Source organism: Alexandromys fortis, unplaced genomic scaffold (genome assembly GCF_014885135.2).
Source record: "Alexandromys fortis isolate MF-2015 unplaced genomic scaffold, M_Fortis_MF-2015_v1.1 scaffold_168, whole genome shotgun sequence".
NCBI lineage: Eukaryota > Metazoa > Chordata > Mammalia > Rodentia > Cricetidae > Alexandromys > Alexandromys fortis.
In genome coordinates, this window is record NW_026068058.1 from 631,532 (window position 1) to 651,927 (window position 20,396).

Sequence of the window (20,396 nt, forward strand, 5' to 3'; positions counted from 1 at the left end):
GTGGGTGACCAGCCCGCGGGTCACGTGGGCAGTGCGCGCTCAGTGCGGCTGCGCCGGCCGGTAGCTGCAGCTGGAGCGGTGGCGTTTGGAGCAGACGCGGTGAGTGTGTTGGGGAAGCCGAGCTGGGGCTGGGAAATGCCGGTGCCTCAACGGTTTCCTCATGGCCCGGATCTCCGTTCTTGGAGAGCACTGCCCTGGGAACCGAGTCTCGCTTGGGGACGCGATCCCACTCAAAACCACTTCCCCGCCCCCGCGCCCTTTAGAAGCGAAGCCGGGGAGACGCTGGCTCCTCAGCCTTCATCCGCACCTGTCTCGTCCCTCTTAGCAACCACGTCCTCGGCGGGTCTTCGGAGGGACGTGTCGTGTCCCCTTTCGTGTTCTTGCCATTCGCCCTCCGGAGATCCCCGGATCTCTCATATCCCATCCTCTCACTTTGCGACTGCCAGCCCCTTTGTTTCACGTTGTTTGTAACCAGTCCCTTCTCCCGAGGATGACGGTTCTTTTCCTTGATTCAGGACCCCTACCCCATATGACCTACCTCCAGAGCACCACGGGTTTCTTCTGACCTTCCTCAGGAGTTTGCCTCTTTGGCTCTGCTGTCGCTTCTCCACTCTTCCCAAAGAACGGGCGGAAAGTGCAGAGCCCAGACCTTTCACTTTTGCCTCCTTTAGTCTTTCCCTTCACAGCTTGAAACTGTCCAGCCCTCTCTCCCTTTCCTACAAGGGACTCCCATGTCCGAACTGCAAACCACGGCTTGCCTGCCACCAAAGGGGAGCTGGAAGTATGAGCAGCTGTTTGGAATGGTGATTTCGAAAACACTTGGGATGTGCATGCCATTTGCTGGGGAAGCTGATGCTAAAAGGATATCATGAGAGCTAGTGACTTTTCTCTGACGATAGAGGGATTGCGTTTCAATTGGAGAATAAGTAATTGAATTAGGCTTGGATCCTTGTGCCTCCAAAACAGGGTTAGCAAAGGGAGACCACAGTTCGTGTGAAGCAGTTGAGCAGGTAGATATCTTACAGAAGACTAAAAGTTGAGGAGTTTAAACTTAATGTGATAGGTAGTTGAGAGTCCTTGAAACTTCTTGAGAAATTCCTTGTAAGTGGAATTGTAGATAGGAATCTGATAATGCAGTGCTGGACAGATGGAAAAGAGGGTTTGTAGCCCGGAAACCAACTAGGCTCTTGCAGTGTAGGCGGTCATTGATAAGATCACATCCCCATTCCGTGGTCTTTTCCCCCTCTGCCCAGTACTGTCCTTGGGATGTGAATTGCCATTTCTGCAGTCCAGTTGTCCTTTGGTATCTGCTGGTGACAAGAATTACGTGAGGACTTTTTCCCCCTAATCCCCAAGCTTGTTAATATAGTAAGTTCACAACTATTTATGTGGCTGCAGTGTTCCTGAGTTGGGTTGGGTGCTCACTTCGGCAGCACATATTAAAATTGGAACAATACTGAGTTGGCTTGGGCTTTTTATTTGTCTCTTGATTTGTTCTAAGGGGCTCACACTGTAGACCAGGCTAGCCTTGAATTTGCAGAGCTTTGTTGGTCTCTGCTTCCCTGGCGCTAGGATTAAAGACTATACCTTTACACCCAGCCTGTTTTTGAGTGTTTTGAACTATTTTACTACGGTCAGTTTTTGACTTGAAGGAAAGCAGAGAATGGTGGGAAGGTCGTGTCTTTCTGAAATAAGAGGTCTGAATATAGAGTCCCTGGGAACAGTTTGGGAAACACCGTTTCTTCTGTCAGTGGCTCTGTCCCCTCTCGACAATAAATTCACAAGTAGAACACCTACAAAAGTTAAGAAATTCCACTTGAGAATTATTGCCCTTTCTGATAAGCTCCAGTTGCAGATTCTAATGTCACTAAACTGTTGAGCATCACCCTGTCTTGGGTGAAGGGGCATCAGGGCTTAAGTTCACACCTTTAAGTGAATTTAATCACACACCTATACCAGGTGTAGTACCTTTATGGCTTGGGAGAAAGTGTGGAAAAACCTGTTTATACCTTTACCTTTCTTGCATGTTGCAAGATTAATACTTGTTTTTACAGAATCGACCTTCCGTGGCAAGAGACAAAGCGAAGAAGCAACTCAGATGTCATTGCTAGTGAGACAAAGCTATGTTCTTTGTTATGCAGGTTAATGCAAGGCACACTCTATAGTGCTGTGGGACACTATAATGCCTGAAAATAAAGACACCAGGCACTGTCTTAAAAGAAGAGACTTTTGCTGGGCGGTGGTGGCGCATACCTTTAATCCCAGCACTTGGGAGGTAGAGGCAGGCGGCTCTCTGTGAGTTCGAGGCCAGCCTGGTCTACAGGAGCTAGTTCCAGGACAGGAACCAAAAGCTACGGAGAAACCCTGTCTCGAAAATAAAAAAAGAAAAGAAAAAGAGACTTTTAGGGTTTTTCTTGCTGCAATTTTTCTAGGAAGAATTTAAAGAATCCAGTTTTGCTGTTTATCTCTACATGTGGTTACAAAAGTTGCCATTCCCTTAATGCTTCTCCTATGAATCTTGGCATTTCACAGTCTAAAACAGAGTTACCGCTGGGCTGGGCGTGTGCCTTTAGTCCCAGCCTTCAGGAGGCAGAGGCAGGCGGATCTCTGTGAGTTCAAGGCTAGCCTGGTCTACATAGCAAGTTCTAGTACAGCCAGGGCTATGTAGAGACCTTGTCTCAAAAAAAAAAAAAACAACAACAACAAAAAACCTGAATAAAGTTAGTGTTTGTGAACAATTATGTAGCAAGCTGCGTGGTGTCACACCTGATGGAGATGTATAATCAACTCCTGAGATGGCTAAGGCCTGACCTATGCTATGATCACGCAATGATTATCAGCTGCCTGCATATGCGTGAACCTATGGGCAGTGCCCACCTGGCAGTTCAGGGTTGGCAGCCCATGCCTACTTAAGGGCTGGGAGAGGTTTGCCCAGAGAGAGAGAGAGAAAGAGAAAGAGAAGGAGGAGATAGATTGCTGTGAATAAGGTCCTGAAAACTGCTGCAAAAAGAGCTCTGGCTGTTGTGTTTTTCCTTGCTGGTCGAGGGTGGACGTGACACAATTATACTCTTACATCCTTCTCCCCTTCCAATCTGTCCTGTCTTCTTCCTCTTCCTTATTCAGTCAGAGCTATTTCAGGCATTCTCTTTATTACTTCCTCACCAACTTGATGTTGTCTTTTTGATTAGCGGCACCTTTTGTCTAAAGATTTTCTCAGTCCAAGGAAGGAAGTAGAAGGACATTTTGTTACTGTGTCATCAACTTTACAGAGTACAGACTATTCAAACATGGCTTATTTATATAACTACATAAAGAACTTGATTGTTGACTTGTAAAGGTGCTTGCCACTAAGCCTGGTGACCTGAGTCCCACATAGGAGAACTGACTTCTCACAGCTTGTCCTCTCACCTCAAGAGTGTGTGTGTGTATGTGTGTGTGTGTGTGTGTGTGTGTGTGTGCACTTGAGCACATTCAGGCACGCATGCACACACATGCACGCGCAGACACTAAATAAAGAACCATTTAAAGATGTTGTCTATTCTATAGAGAAGCAAAAAAAAAGCTTCCTTAGTATTTCATGAATATAGAGAATAGCTAATTAGTAAAAAGGAACCCTAAGCCCCATACGTGGAAGATTGATTAGTTCACAGAGTGCTAACCTGTGCTTCCTGAAACAAAGATTTGTCGGTTGCAGATTAACCAGGGATCCACTTGCCTGAGGAGCAGGAAGTACTTGGACATTGTTTTATGATTTTAGGGAGGTCGGGAGAAGCAATCAGCAAGAACTCACTGGAAGTTTCCTGGAAAGTGTGGTCTTGGGGGCCAGGCGATCGATCTGGGGACTAGTCCCAGTTTAGTTGCTAAGAATTTAACAGGTAATTTGGGTTCTGGGTTTTGATTATACAACTCTAAGTATCTGTTCTGTGAAGGTTTTCAAATGGCACTTAATAAGTGAAAAGCCTCTTAACAAGTGAAATTTATTGCAGACTTACCTTGAACGTATTTAGCACCAGTACAAAGACTCTAGATTGTGTTCCTCCCAAGTGACACCCAGAGAGTAGCGTTCTCTCTACTGAGCTGATATTTATATTTGGAGTTTACCTAATTGAATGATATTGGGAGTGAGACTTAAGTATTGGAGTTGACCTAATTGAATGGTATTGGGGGATTTCTTAAGTGGTGGTTGGTAAGATGGCACAAGGTGTTTGCTTCGAAAACCTGAAACCCCATAAAGGTGGAAGAAGAAAACCTATTCCGCCAAGTTGTCTCCTGACTTCCATGTACTTGTTATGGCACATATGCCGCCTCCACCCCATATAAATAATTTTAAAAGAGAGAGAAGCTTTCCTAGGCTCTGGTGTGGTGACACACCTTCAATCCCAGCACTCAGGAGGCAGAGGCAGCCAGCCTAGTTGGTCTCCACCGTGAACTCCAGGCTAGCCAGGGCTGCATAGTGGGACCCCATTTTTTAAAAAAGAAGAGAATCCTATAACCCTATAATGTTGGTTGTGGATAGTAATTATTTTTTCCAAACCATCTTACTTTTTTTATATTTGAAACAGGATACTTACCAATATGGAGCCCACGCCATCCTAGAGCTCTACTTTTTTTATATTTGAAACAGGATACTTACCAATATGGAGCCCACGCCATCCTAGAGCTCACTGTATCACCCAGACTTGCCCACGCCATCCTAGAGCTCACTGTATCACCCAGACTTGCCCACGCCATCCTAGAGCTCACTGTATCACCCAGACTTGCCTTGAACTCTTGTCTTCCTGAATCAGTCTTCTGATGCCAGGACTACAGGCCTGCTGCCGCACCCAGCCTCTGACAGGCATTTCTAAGAAATTCCTCTGTTCTGTTGCCTCACACTTTTATCTACCTTTTGACCAGTGGTCCAGAGGTGTACCTTACACCAGTGCTTCCTGGACTTTGGTGTTTGGTGAAGCATGGAAATACAGCTCTGTCTCTAGAGGATGCTAGAGGTGGACCTAGGAAGCTGCGACCTAGTTCTCTCTGTTCACAGTCTCCAACCTGGTGGCACCAAAGGCCGAGGAGATAAAGTACATCCCTCCCGTGAGATACGTCTGACCTTGCCCATTCAAGGTCCTTATTGAAAGCTGGCTGACCACACAGAAGTGTTGTGCCATCCATTGTTCCTCTCAGCTTGGTCTCTCATTTGCCATGCTTGTGCCCCGATTAGTTACTCTTGGCTAGTTTCTATTTTAGGTCGTAGTTGTTCTAGTACAGTGGCTTTCTAAAAGTGTGTGAGTAGCAGTAGCTGATAAAGAGATGAAAAGTGGTTTTCGCTGTTAAGCTTGACCATGGGAGACCGTGGACAATCTTGGTCTGCCTATTTAGAAAAAGTAGAGACTACCTAAATTAAAGTCAAATATGACATACAAGGAATGGATGTTTCTTTAAAATAATTTTATTTTATGCTTTCTGTTATAAAAAGTAATGGGTATAGCATGAAAAGTATGAAACTTAGAGGAGGGGTAGCATTCATAGTTTTCATTTTAAACTTGTGGTCTGTAAGCCTTGCAGATGCTAGAGTACATGGTGGCCAAGAGCCATGTGGAGTTAGGCAAACTGGCTTCGGTCTGTGCAGTTTTATATCATTTCATCTTTCACTTCGGGAGGTATTAATTTATTTGTATATTAAGATCAGGGGCTTGTGGTTAGCCATGGCGGGGTCTCATAGTCACTATGTAACAGGCTGTCCTCAACCTTGAGATGGTTCCCTTGCTTTAGCTTCCTGAGTGCTAGGCTTACTCATGCCTAGCTGGTTGTTGTTGTTGTTTTAGACAAAATTTTACTACACAGCTGTTCTCAAACGCAGTGCCTTAGCTTCCTCAGTACCAGGAGTACAAGTCTGAGCCATCATGCCGGAATAAGCATGTCATGTCATTTGGTCTTTAAACAAGGTAAACATGTTCCTCTCCATTAAGCTACATCTGCAGCCTACGTTAGTGTGTTTTATACTGTTCAGTGTTACCTGCTTGAGGTATAAGTTAATGCATGATAAAGTACTCTTGTAAAGCCCAGCCATTGCCAGTGTTGAAAGAATATCCGCTATCTCAGCACTTGCATATATATTTGCATAAATTCTTGTCAGATAGCTTGTAAATGAACTAGAAGTCAAAAAATACAGAGTTCACTCTAGTTTTGTCTCTTAGGTTATTTACTTCAGAGTTTTCTGCCTTCAGTTTCTCACCCAGAGAAGAAGATAGGGTAAACAACTGTGTGGTACTGAAATTCCCGTACTTACTCGAAGTAAACAGGTTGATATTTAGAAAGGTGAGGAGATTTGAAAATAGATTGGGAGGGCTCAGTGATGTGGAGAACTTGTTGCTCTCGCAGTGGACCCGGGTTCAGTTTCGAGCACCCACCTGGTGATTCATAATCATCCATAACCCCAGTTTGAGGGTTTCCAGCTCCTGCTTCTGACCTCTAAACAGCACCAGGCACTCAGATGGTACACATATTCTGTCAAAATACTCATACTCACAAAAAGAAAATAGATTGGGGGTTGGGGACTTTGTCTTTTATTAAATTGAAAGTTATTAAATGTTGAGCATTTAAGCTCCACATCTTCGTTCTTTATTTGTAAAATGAATTTATAATACTTGCCTATTAAGGTTATTTGATAAGCAAGCAAGATAAATATATGTAGTGTCTGGCATGCAGTAGGTACGCAATTACTAGTCTCAGAGTGTCAACTTGGGGAAGCAGAAAGGAAAGGAATTGATTACTTAATTCTAACTCACCAAATCAGAATCTCTACAGCAGAGATTGATCAATTGATTCCTTTTTGAAACCATCTCACCATGTAGATCAGACTGGTCATGAACTTAAAGCGGTTCTCTTGCCTCAACCTCCCCAGTAACTCTTACCACGTCAGAAATGGCAGGACCAATATATTGGGACTTGTAAGTTGATCAGGCTCCTAGATAGGTAATGGTAGTGCACGCCTTTAATCCCAGCACTAGGGAGGCAGATGAGTGTGAGGCTAGCCTGGTCTACAGAGCGAATTCCAGGACAGGGTTCAAAGCTACAGAGAAAGTCTGACTCCAAAAACAAAACAAAACAAAAAAGATCAGGCTCCTGAACAATGTAAGAAAAGCAATAGCTAATGTTAAATATTGTTCCTTCACTTTTCTGTCAAGTAGCGTTGGCTGTAGAGCCAGCCGTACAGTCTCTTCACCTGTGCTCCTCAGTGTTTAGGTTGGCCTGCACTTCAGTTTCCACCTGCCTGCTGCTCATTTCCCCCAAGTCTGCCAACATACTGCTCACATACTTATCAGTAACACTGTGAGCCCCGCTGTAGCACCCTGCCTGTTGGCGCCGGCCTCTTCCTCCTGCCTTCACTCTTTTTTAGGCACACTGCCCAGCTGCTGTACTGGACCTGCTTCTTTCACCTCCTTCCTGTGTGGAGCCATGTCCTTTTCTGGCTTGTTTCCCTGTTTTATTGAAGCACACACTCCAGGAATTTCCTGAGAAGTCTTTGGATGACTGGATTTTGCCTGCCCATTTGTTGGTTCAGCAGCATATACAAATGAAGGTTTAAAGTCATTCTCCCACGGAGGTTGAGACATTGCTGCACTCTCTTCAGGAGTTGGCTATTTCGCATCCTTTTCACATGCTCTTGTTACCTTTTTCCCCTCCTTGAAGCTGTTAGGATGTTCTCTGTCCCTGGCATTATGCAGTTTTTTGGTGGTGTACAATGGGATGGGGCTTTCCCCAGTGTTGCCTTATAGTGGGCTCATTCATAGCCTCCAATTCTGTGACATTTGCCAGACTCTTCTCCCATCCTTTCTTTGATTCTTTTGTTGCTATTCTCTCTGTCCCTTCTCCTTCCCTTGCCCCTTCTCCTCCTCTCCCCCCACATCTCCTCTTTCTTCTCTAGCCCTTTCTCTCTCTTCCCTACCCCTCTTCTCCCCCTTCTTCTCTCTTTCTTTCCTCCTTCCTCTCTCTGTAGCCTAAGATGGCCTTGAATTCATTAAATAGTTGAGTCTAACCTTGAATTTTTGATCTTCCTTTCACCTCCTAAGTGCTGAGAATTACAAGTATGTGCTACCATGCGAGGGTCTGCAAGTGGGTCCATTTATAGTTCTTTAGATTTTTCTCAGATCTTTGCTTTAGCTTCATTTCCTGCAAGTGACTGGAGGGCTTTTGCTGGAAATTCTCAGCCTCCGATAGCAATGACGTGTTCCTTCGTAGGCTGGCCTCAGAGAACCTGGATGAGGTGCCCTCTCTGCTTAAAGTCAGGCCCATCTCTCTTTTCCTTCCCTGTTTCCAGCATTTCTTACCTGACAAAACCTCACTGCTACTATGGACTTCCCCAGGGTTTGGTTTTGGTCTCTTCTGTTCACCTTTGTAGAGAGGGACCTTGCACTTAGTAATCTGAGAAACAAATGAGCTCCTTTATCTTGTGATTTCTTTGGATGTGTAATGGTCCTGACTGTGTCTGACTCAAGTCATTTCAAAGTTTACTTTGTTTTTCTCTAAAGCTTAGAATGGGGAGGTGGAGAAAACAAAATCATTTTCTGACTTAGCAGTGGGTGAAGAATTTGTGCAGTGAGCAGACATCACAATAATCCTTATATATATATATATATTTTTTTTTTTTTTTTTTTTTTTTTTTTTGGTTTTTCGAGACAGGGTTTCTCTGTGGCTTTTTTGGAGCCTGTCCTGGAACTAGCTCTGTAGACCAGGCTGGTCTCGAACTCACAGAGATCCGCCTGCCTCTGCTGGGATTAAAGGCGTGCGCCACCATCGCCCGGCCCTTATGTATATATCTATATATCTATATCTATCTATATATCATATATATATATCTTTAGGTCCGCCTTTAAAGTTTCTGTTTGCCATCTCTTAAAAATTCACTGAAAGTTCTCAGCTGCTGCAGTCTTCTCCCCTCTCTCAGTTTTGGCTTTATAGTTTACAGAATTCTTATCATTTTGATGATAATGCTGGGAAAGAAAGTATTAATTTCTTTAGGACCAAAGTCAGGGGAGGGCACAATGATATCTGTACATTGCAAAGAACAACACAAATTACCCATAAATTTCTTTAACTGTTTTCAGAAGGTCAGCCAGCCTTTTTAACTCTGGCTGGAAAGCTTGAGATTAGACTACAAGTTAGTGCTTTGTTACAGTGTTCTGGAATCCATCGGCAACTCACCCATGGATCAGCGCTAGAGACCGCCTGCTCCTCAGCCGCCTTCTCACTGGGGTCCCGCTCATTCTGGTGCCTCACAGCCCCCAGCCAGCGGTAGCAGTGCACTCTTGCCCTATCTTGTCACTGCTTGTTTTTTGTTCCTGTAGCTGTTGTCAAAGACCACGTTCCGAGGTAGGAGCGTGAGGATTAGAATTATTAAGCAAAAGGAACAGAGATATAAGAGACAAATACGGAACAGTATTGGGAGGAACATTTCAGTGAATACAGAATCCCGAATCCTTTTTTTTTTTTTTTTTTTAATTTCCACATGCTTCACTTCAAAGTGGGAGTGGGGAGACAACAGACTTCATTAACATGGTATAAGGAATAGACTTGAATTCTCCGGCCTTTGGTCCAGGTGGGGCGGATTTGCCTCTATACCCCAAATACTAATTAACCACACCCTAGGTCAGGATCTCTTGTTTGTAGCCACACCTGTTGTCAACAATTTCAAGAGAACAAAAATAAACTCAAACTCTCTGACCTCCAGTCAAGCTGGAACAGGTTCACATCTGTGGGCCCTCACAAGTGCACTGCTGCCCAGTCTCACCACTGCTTGGTTTTGTTCTTGTAGCTGCGGAGAGCGAACCCGAGATCGCACACATTCTCTACTGCTGAGCCGGACAGACCTTTCCTCCATTTATTTTATAGAAACAAGAGTCTTGCTAAATTGCCTAGGTTGGCCTTGACCTTCTTGCTTCTACCTGCATAGCTGGGATTATAGGTAGATCTCACCATATTATCATATTTGTTTGCTTGTTCAAGACAGGGTCTTGTTATATAAAACAAACTGGCCTCCACCCTTAAAAACACTACTTACAGGCAGTGGTGGCTTAAACTGGTGATTGATAGCATTAGTCACAGGAGGTTTTTGGTTGGCTTGAAAGAAAATACTGTAACTTTACCTATTCATCTTAGGTTTTAACAGTTTCGAACATTAGACATATCAGTTTATTTTCTAGACTTTAACTCATAGTAGGTATACAGTTGTTGAGTTGGCACATGTTCAACATTTACTCTGTTGTTTTACACTGTGTAATAGAAACTGGCCTAGGAACAGGATAATAGAACTTCTTTTTATCCTGAAAGAAGTTATTCTTGTGAGCGTGGCCAATAATTGCAAGTGTTAAAAGATACAAATAAGATGTCAAAGTATAGCAGAGACAATTAGAGGCGAAGGGTGGACAGGCAGTCTACTGGTAGCATTGAAACGAGGGGATCAGAAAGGACAGGGGCGATGAAGGACAAGGATGAAGAGCGGATGGTGATAGATCTAGGGCTTTATAACCATGTTGAAGAATTTAATTTTATTAATCACAGATGAGAAGTCGTGGAGTGCTTTTATTTAACCCAATTTGTTTTGAGATAAGAAACACTAGCTTCTTGCCCCCAAGTACTAATACTCCTGAGTCTCTTGACAGAAATAGTTCTACTCTTAAGAATCCACCCTTGGGGCTAGAGAGATGGCGTAGATGTTAAGAGCACTGACTGCTCTTCCAGAGGCCCTGAGTTCGGTTCCCAGCAACTACAAGGTGACTCACAGTCATCTGTAATGAGATCTGGTTCCCTTCTCTGGTGTGCAGGCAGACATGCAGGCAAAACACTGTCTATATAATAAATAAATAAATAATCCACCCTTGGCTGAGGTGATGTCTCAGAGGATGTGCAAGCATGATTGCTAGTGTTAAGATCTCCAGGGCTTGTGCAAGTCAGGCACAGTAAGTAGGGTAGCTCAGACCATCAGGTATGATTTGAGTAAGTTTGGTGGCCTATGCATATAGATGAGGAGAGCATTCTGAGTAAAGACAGACCCCAAGGCTAGCATGCACAAGCCTGCTTGAGGAATTCTATAGAAGCTGCAGGGAGGTTGAATGTGTCAGATTCCAGAAATTAGTTTTTCCTGAGTTTTAAGCCAAAATAAAGCAGTATTTAGGCATGGACCTTCCGTTCCACAAGTGTCCTCCAGATGTAGTCTTTAAATACCTACACTCATGCCTTCACTTGAAATCTTAACAAAGTGATGCAGAGTTTCCTAAGTTCACTTCATAGGGCAGCTGAACAAACGGATCTCTGTAAGTAAACCATGCTTATAGACCCAACATTTAAAAACAAACAAACAAACAAAACAAAAAATCCCAAAACTAAAGATTTTACCATTCCAGAATGAGGATGTAGTTTGGTGGTAGAATATATGCCTAATGTGCCCAAGGTCCTATTTTTCATCTCCCATAATTCAGAGGGAGACAAGTGGATTTGATCATTTCTGCTTACAGATGGTCAGGTTAGAGGCCAAAAGTCTGTTTTATGGCAAAGCTGCTAAGACAAACAATGAAAGAGTTAAGATTGGGTTTAGTAAAGGGGAAAACTGCTTTTTGTTTGTTGTTATCCGAGACAGGGTTACTCTGTGTAGCCCTTGCTGCCCTGGAACTCACTCTATAGATTAGGCTGCCCTCGACCTCAGAGATCTGCCTGCCTCTGTCTCCCAAGTGTTGGGATCAAAGGCCTGCTCCCCTGTGCTCAGCATGGGAAAACTGTCTTTTAAGAGCAGGTTTTAGTAGTCCAGTTTTTTTTTGTTGTTGGTGGTGGTTGGTTGGTTGGTTGGTTTTTTCTTTTTCTTTTTTAAATTTATTTTATTTTTTTAAAAAGAAAACAGTCTTTTTTCATTTTACATACCAATTTTAGTTCCCACTCCCTCCCCTCCTCCCCTTCCCTCCACTTAACCCCCTACCCCACCCTCTCTCCACTTCTCAGGGTAAGGCACATTGCTTTGGGGAAGGTCCAAGGCCCTCCCTACTATATCTAGGCTGAGCAAGGTATCCATCTGAAGAGTCCACCCCCCCCCACACACACACACAAAAAAAAAAAAAAACGGTACAAGCAGTAGGGATAAATCCTGGTGCCAGTGGCCCCACAGTCTGCCCTACCCATACAACTGTCACCCACAGGTTGGTTGGTTTTTCGAGACAGGGTTTCTCTGTGTAACAGTCCTGTCTGGAACCTGATTTTTAGACCAGGCTGGTCTCGAACTCACTGAGCTCCGCCTGCCTCTGCCTCCCAAATGCTGGGTTTAAAGGCATGTGCAACAGCCGCCCGGCAGTAGATGAGTATTTAACTTACACATGGCCCCGAGTTCACTCCCCAGAACTGAAAATGCATGCCTGTAATTCCAATATTTGGGAGGTAGAGGCAGGAGGATCCTGATGTTCAGGGTCATATTTAGTCACATTTGTGAGATCTTGTCTCAAAAAGGAGGGGAAGAAGGCTTTGACTGTGCATAGCTGTGTAATTTCAACTACTCTACAGGCTAAGTCATGAGGATCACAAGTTCAAGACTTGTCTAGGCTATAGAGTGAGTTCAAGTCTGGACTACTTAATGAGACTCTCAAATAGGAAGTGAAAAAGAGGCCTGGGATGCTAGAGAGATGATTCAGTGGGTTCTTGCAGAGGACGAGATTGGTTCTTGCCACCCATGTCAGACTCACAGCCACCTGTAACTCCAGCTCTGGGGAATCCAATGCCTCTGGCTTCCACAATTGTCTGTACTCCTGTATGTTTGAGTGTGTACGCACATGTGCACAGGCATATGCAATCAAAGGTTTTAAAAAGACGGCTGGACATATAGCTCATTGGTAGAGCAGTTACCTAATACACATAATCAGGTTTTATTAATAAAGAAAGAGCTGTTCTTTCTAGCTCAGTAGCACCAAATCTTTTCAATGTTTTTAACTTGGTGATGAATATTTTCTATTTTCATAGAGTGAAATTTCTATGTGCTCCTTAAGTCTTGAATTGGTCACACTGTCGTCACTGTCCATAATAGAAAATTGGCAGAGTTGTGTGTATCAAGTGGGTTCTGTGCATTGGAGTGCCTCGTTTGAAATGTCCATGCTCTGTAATCTGTTCAGAGGATGCTGGGAATGTTCTAGCCTTCATGGCCCACAGCTCATCTTTTCTTGATGCTCTGAATTTCGTGTCATGGCTAGAATGGCCTTTTGTACTTTGTAAAACTTCTATTCTTTCTCCATTTATCACTGTTTTCTGTTGGAATCCTGTTCTGCAAATTGCCATTCAGTTTCTAGGTTAGTTTGCTAGGAGGTTGGAGCTGAAATAAAATTAGTAGAGAGTGTTCAGAAACACGGGTCTGAGACAAAACATTATACTTTTTGCTAATAGCAAAAAGAAAAGAAAAAAAGAAAGTGGTACGTGTTCATATAAGCACAAATTAGAAGGACTCTTGAAATTCAACATGCCTTTTCTCTCCTCCAGACAGAACTTACAGATATCACCTCCGACGCTTAATAGTTCTCCTGCTGTAATTTCTTGGAGATAGGGTCTCTCTACAAAGCCCAAGCTGGCTGCCACCTCACGATCCTCTTGCTTCCATCTCTGGAATGCTGGGGTTACAGGTATGTGCCATCATGCCTGACTACCCTCTTTCCTTAAAAGGACATGTAACAACTTCTTTCGCCTCCAGTTCTATTTCCATTTGAAGTAGAGAATTCAAGAGCCTAGCATATAGTAGACATTTAAAACTGCTAAACAAAAACAAAAAATTGTACCCAAATAAGCTCATTAGTAAAACTCTTTGTGTGTTCTGGAAATTGGTTTTTATACAGAGAAAACGTATGATAAAATTTTACTTATCTGTTATATTTATAGATAGATAGATAGATAGATAGATAGATAGATAGATAGATAGATGAACTCAATGTAAATAATTGGACTTGATTGTATATATACATATGTGCATCCCCCCATGAGTATGCGTGTTTAGATGCACATGTGCATTTGCCCTTACATACAAAGGCCAGAGGTCAACCTCAGATATTTTTCCTCAGGAATCTTCCACCTTGTTTGTTGAGACAGGATCTCTCATTGACCTTCCTCAATTGGCTGAGTAAGCTAGGTTTGTTTCTGCCTTCCTGGTACTGGAATTACAAGTGTGTACCACCACTTCTGGATGCTGCTTTCCTTCTCTCCAGCTCTGGGATTTCAAGTGTATACCACCATAGTGGCTTTTTAAGACTGTAGGTTCTGGAGGATTGAACTAAGGTCCTTGTGCCTGCAAGGTAAGCACTTCATCAACTGAGCTATCAGTTTGACTTTATAATTAAAAATAATTAATTATAAAGGCTCTAGAAAGATTGCTCAGTGGTTAAGAGCACTGCCTACTCTAATAGAAGACCTAGGTTTGATTCCTGCCACTCACATGGCAGCCACAACTATCTATAACTCCAGTCCCAGGAGATCTGACGTCCTCTGGCTTCTGAGAGCAAGCACATACATATGTGTATGTGTATGTATGTATGTATACATATATATGGTAATAAAACAACCATCCAAGATTATGAGCCTGAAATATCAATATGATTTATTTTGGGTTTGAGTGAAATGACTCGCTGGAATTTGGGATCTTTTAGAAGCCTTGCTACTAATGAGGCTTTTTTCACATTGAATAAGAGTTGGTAAAAGAATAAGCAGCATCAATCTAGCATGTTACCAGTGGCGAGTTTTCAAGAAATGAGTTTGATGCAGTGATAGATTATCTGACAAAAGCCAGAGGTTTCTAGCAGGCTGCTTAAGAATAACGATAGGAGCTAAGTTAACCGTGGGTAGATGAAACCTTTTAAGCCTGGCCCTATTCACTGGACATCATTCCTATCTCTGTATGAGTCTTAGGAGGACACAGTAAGCTTGCTTTTATATACCAATAGGAAAAGTCCCACTGCACATTATAGACTGAATTTATCAACTATCCAGGCAAATATTTTACTGCATATGTTCCAGTCAATAAGCTTGTGGAATGCTCCTTTGTGGTACCTTACTTATACTGGGCATCTTTTTCTCCCTTTCCCGACAGTTGCTAAATCACAGATGTGCTGGAATTAGTCCAATAGCCACAATTAGAAGGGGTTTGGGTTTTTCTCAAGACATATAGGATGACTATTGTTTTCCTTTTTTTAAAAAAAAAAATTAACCCTTTTTACGGCAGAAGAAATAGTGTTCTTTATTCTAGTTACTATCTCATTTTTTTAAATTTTTTATTTATTTAGTAAAGATTTCTGACTCTTCCCCGCCACCGCCTCCCATATTCCCCCCCCTCCCTCAATCAAGTCCTCCTCCCTCGTTAGCCCAAAGAGCAATCAGGGTTCCCGGCCCCATGGGAAGTCCAAGGACCACCCACCTCCATCCAGGTCTAGTTAGGTGAGCATCCAAACTGCCTAGGCTCCCACAAAGCCAGTTCGTGCAGTAGGATCAAAAACCGTAGTGTCTCATTTTTTATAAACAAAGATGGAGAAGTTTGCTGCAAGAAATGTGCCAGTCTTTTATATTAGTTATTTGTAAATCCTTTGCTTTCTGGCAAAACCCCCCAAAATATTGGACTTTCCCTCCTTTTGACTTGTTCCATCTGCCTGTCCATCACATGGTGTTATTCCCTGTAGCATGGGGCTTGGCTGCGTTGAGTGCTGTGCGTGTGTCGGGAGCCTGTGAGAATGAGGAAGCAGCTAACAGACCCAGCTGGATGCTGAGGGCAGAGAAGAGCCAGGGTTTGCCCTTTGTGCTACCTCTAAGACGCTGGGCAAGCAAGAGCTGCTGGGATTCTGATGGTTTCTTCATTAAATGCCAACCTCTCTGTTATCAGATAACCAGTCCCTTTTCTCTCCTCTCTCTTTTCCCCATTTCTTTTGCGTTTTTCTTAGGTTATCTTGAATGCCCCATCCCCAGCTCTATCTCTGCCAAAACGATAGGTTGCAAATTATAAATGCTCTGTCTTTTCTTGATTTTTAATAGAGGGTCTTATATGCCCTGGTTGGCCTTGAACTCATAAGTAGCTGAAGCTGGCCTTGAACTCATGATTCTTCTGTTTCTACCTTTCAAGATCAGGGATTACAAGGCTGCTAAGTGTTCCCTCTCATTTGAAGATTTGGGCCTGAAAGTTTTGTTAATGACATCATATGACTGTTTTCAGTGTTCACTGAGCATATGACCGACTTTGCAATACTCTGTTAGCCTTGAAGGATTTCTCAGTGGTGGAACAGTCATTGGAGTAATGAGGACACTGTCACAGGTCCTGTTTACTTGTGACAGAGAAGTGTTTCCCACTAAAGCTGTACGTAGCTCCTGTACTCTTCATGGCTCCAGGGATTGACCTTACTAGGGCAGTAAGGAAATCAAAGAAAGACAGAAAGAAAAGCTGGGATTAGATGGTCTAGACTCTCTTATGGAGAAGCCAAAGCCATCTCCTCACCTCCAAGCTCAGTGTGTTTGCTGTTATATTGCTGAACCTGGAGACATACAGCTGTTCATACAGGTGAACAAGGGGGCAGGTTTAGTTAATCTCTGTAGGGCAGATGTCTTCAGGCCATAAATGTCTGGGGGTGGAAAGCTACAGTGGACATTTTCTGTACATGCTATTAACATCCACGCTTAGACCAGAGGAAGGCTTTTTTACTGCTGTTGAGGTTCCTGTCAGGCCCTTGGCATGGCTGTACCCATGTCAACAATACACGTTCACTCAGGACTTCACTCACTCCTTACACACAGCAAATTCCACTGAAACAGAAGCTGAAATAGTAGTCATATAGAGAAATTCATGTGTGGACTAGCTAGTTGATTCATGTTGGGAATTCCGTACCAGATTTCCATACTTAGCTTTGAGTCTTGTTAGCAGCACTGCGTACTGTTGAGGATAAATGCTAAAAGGGACCCCTCCCCCTTGAAAACAATATTCTAGAATGAATAAGATACGATTTTTATAACATATGTACTGGGATAGACACTGGGAGATACCTCATATGAGACATCCCTTGACTAAGGGCAAAATATTAGTCCGTTCAAAACACAAGATAGTGGATGAGCAGCTGTGATAAGGGCATACAGAATTACTTTTCGTTCAGCTTCTCAGTAACAGAACCTAACGTTCCAGTCAAAGCCTGTTGTGCATGTTTAGTTTTCTTAAACTACAGCAGCCGAAATGAGCCTGCAGAAGGGTTCTGAAAAGAAAAGCATCAGAAATTAACCAGAGAGAATGGCAGAGCTAGATAGAGTGCGGTGGTGATCCATCGGTGTGAGAGGTGTATAACAAACTGAGCGGCTGCATGAGCGCATGCCTCCACCATAACTAACTGTGACATGGCCCTTGAGCTCTACACAGAATTATTTCAAGTAAATCTGCTTGCTACAATTTCAGCACTTAAAAAATAGTTTTGGGCTTCAAAAATATTTTAAGGCTGAAAACAGTAGTTGGAGAACATTTTAGTTAGTAGTTCTGCTGCTGAGAACATGGCATTGCAAGGCAGAGTTGCTGTGGCTTGAATTCCGGGACAACTAAACTAAGTACCAGCCTTTTTGTGTCACCGCTTTCTCATCCATAAAGTAGGTTAATAATGAAGGTGGTGATTCCTTTAAGTGAAATGTTTGAGACCAGAAATATTTCAAGTTTGAGGGTTTTTGTTTTTCGTTTGTTTTTTTATATTTGGGTTTACATAATGAGGTATACTGAGCCTAAAACACAGTATTAATTTATTCTGTGTATACACATAGCCTGATGGTGTTGTGTACAATTTCATAGTGTAACTGCATTTTTACTATAACATGATGTCGGATGGATGTGAAATTTTGTACTTAATGGCATTTTTTTTACATTTATGTATTTATTTATTTATTTATACAGTATCCTGCCTGTAGGCCAGAAGAGGGCACCAGATCTCATTATAGGTGGTTGTGAGCCACCACATGGTTGCTGGGAATTGAACTCAGGACCTCTGGAAGAGTAGTCAGTGCTCTTAACTGCTGAGCCATCTCTCCAGCCCCCACTTGATGGCATTTTGTCAGTGGTCCAGATGTTTTAGATTTTAGAACATTTTGGATTTTCAGGTAACAGATATTCAATCCATAATACCTAATAATAAAGTTGTAGGAATTAAGTAAGCTAATATTTATAAATTTTACATGGCCTATGATAAGTAGTATGTTTTGTTTTGTTTTTAATTTGGTTTTGTTGTTATTTTGATTTTTTTAAGACAAAGTTTCTCTGTGTGGCCCTGACTACCCTAGGACTCTTTCTGTAGGCCACACTGGCCTCAAACTCAGAGCTCTGTCTGTCTTTGCCTCCTGAGTGCTATGCCCACCACTGCCCAGCAGTTTTTAATTTTGGTTTTGTTTTGTCTCAAGTTTTTTTTTTCTTTCTTTTTTTTTTTAACGATTTATTTATTATGTATACAGTGTTCTGTTTGTCTGTATGCTTGCTGGCCAGAAGAGGGCACCAGATCTCATTACAGATGGCTTTGAGCCACCATGTGGTTGCTGGGACTTGAACTCAGGACCTCTGGAAGAGCAGTCAGTGCTCCTAACCTCTCTGAGCCCTCTCTCTAGCCCTGTCTCAAGTTTTTTGAGACAAGGTTTTGTAGAACAGGCTGGCCTCAAACTCTGCCTGCCTCTGCCTCTGGAGTGCTGGGATTAAAGGCATGCACCACTGCCACCTGGCCTTTTTTTTTTTTCTTTTAATTTTTAAACAAAACTGGATTAGTATTTGAGTTGAGCACTAAGTTCTGACTATTCCAGGCTTCAAAACGTATGTTAAATTCCATTTACTTCATGTTTTTCTGTGTTCAATGATTAGGTTTAATTTGTTTTTGTTGTTTTGTTTTGTTTTTGGTGGGGGGGTTCAAATAGGGTTTATCTATGTAACCCTAGATGTCTTGGATCTCGTTTAGTAGACCAGGCTGCCTGGTTCCAGAGATCTGCCTGACTCTGCCTCCTGAGTGCTGTGGTTAAGGGTGTATGCCACTGCACCTGGCTGGGTTTAATTTGTTTAAATGTTTATGGGAGTGGAGCATTAATATGTTTGCCTTCTTTAGTGTTGTTTTAAATCATATACCCAAACCGAGAGATTGTGTATGTGTGAAAGAAATAACCACTTTTTAAATCACTGGTTCTTTATAAAACATTAATGTTAGAGAGAAAATGTCTTTTATAATATGTTAGAATTTGATGAAAATCATTTCAGTGATGGTCAACTCTTGATTATCAGCAATTTTAGACTCTTAAGAAATGAAACGCACACTTAAGAGAATAGATGTCTCAGTAGAGAAAGAAGTTCTCCAAAATGCTAAGCTTCCGAAGGACTGACACCCAGACAGCTCACTCCAGTTACTTTATTCAAAAATATACGAGGTTAATAGGGGCTGGGAAAGGTTCCAACTACCAAAGTCATCTTGCTCTTGCTGCCCGTGAGAGCAGACAACTCACACAAATCTCATTGCCTTTTGACTATGGCGAGACATAATCAAAAGTAAGAACTCCAGGGCTGCCAGGAGTGTCTTAGGACCAAGGTTGGTGCAGCTGCAGACTGTCATGCAGCAGCACCAAGTGCAGACTCAGCCTCTGCTGACTAACCCAGACATAAAGGCTTTACTTTACATATCACTACAGTGGTGTGCCTGCTGTGTGCCCAGCATTCACAGTGTTCGGGGTCTAGAAAAATTAAGTTTGACTTTATTTAGCTGTTTCCTATTTGAAATACTGGAAGAAGTCCCCAGAGAGTCTGTTTTTTAGAAAACATGTACTTTTGTTTTGGGTTGACTTTATTTTTAGGAATTTACAGTATCCTTTTTAACAGTCACACCAGATGAATAAGTAAAGGCATAATTTCTAGCTTTGGTGTTTGACTTGTGTGCCCAGGGCCTTGCTTTCTCGTGACACAATCAAAGATTTTACCAGAAAGGTAATCCGTCGGAACTTTTGTGTTTTTATGACTCCTAGATTCCTGATGACTGTATCAATGAGAAGTTCATTATGTGGAATGGAATATGAGGCAAGGAACTGAGGCTTCTGTTTACAAGAAAAATTCTATACACGACTTTAATAAATAAGGAGTTTTTCTAATATAAAGTCCCAGTAACAGTAGGGCATAGTAGCGTGTCCAGAACTCTATCATCTTTCACATTATCAGTGTTAAAATATTACTTGTGAGCTAGTGGGATGGCTCAACAGGTACAGCTGCTCGCTGCCAAGACTGACGGTCTGAGTTTGATCCCTCGGACACGCGTGGTGAAAGAAGAGACCAGATCCTGAAAGTTTTCCTCTGACCTCCTCACACGTGCTGAGATACACCAACATATGCATACTCACACACAAAAGCACACAACTTTAAAAAAAAAAACAAAAAC

The 20,396-nt window shown here is 42.6% G+C and overlaps 1 protein-coding gene across 5 annotated transcripts in view; it reads left to right on the plus strand.

Annotated features, from left to right (window-relative positions):
* Positions 1-6: 6 nt before the first annotated feature.
* Positions 7-20,396, plus strand: part of Fam118b (family with sequence similarity 118 member B) — a 46,779-nt gene continuing 26,389 nt past the window's right edge. For 4 of the 5 annotated variants that reach the window (XM_050120021.1, XM_050120023.1, XM_050120024.1 and 1 more), the window contains exon 1: positions 7-99. The gene's annotated coding sequence lies outside the window, so the exon portion shown is untranslated. Of the gene's footprint in view, positions 100-13,491; positions 13,632-20,396 lie in introns of all 5 variants that reach the window. The other variant, XM_050120022.1, reaches the window with a different exon arrangement.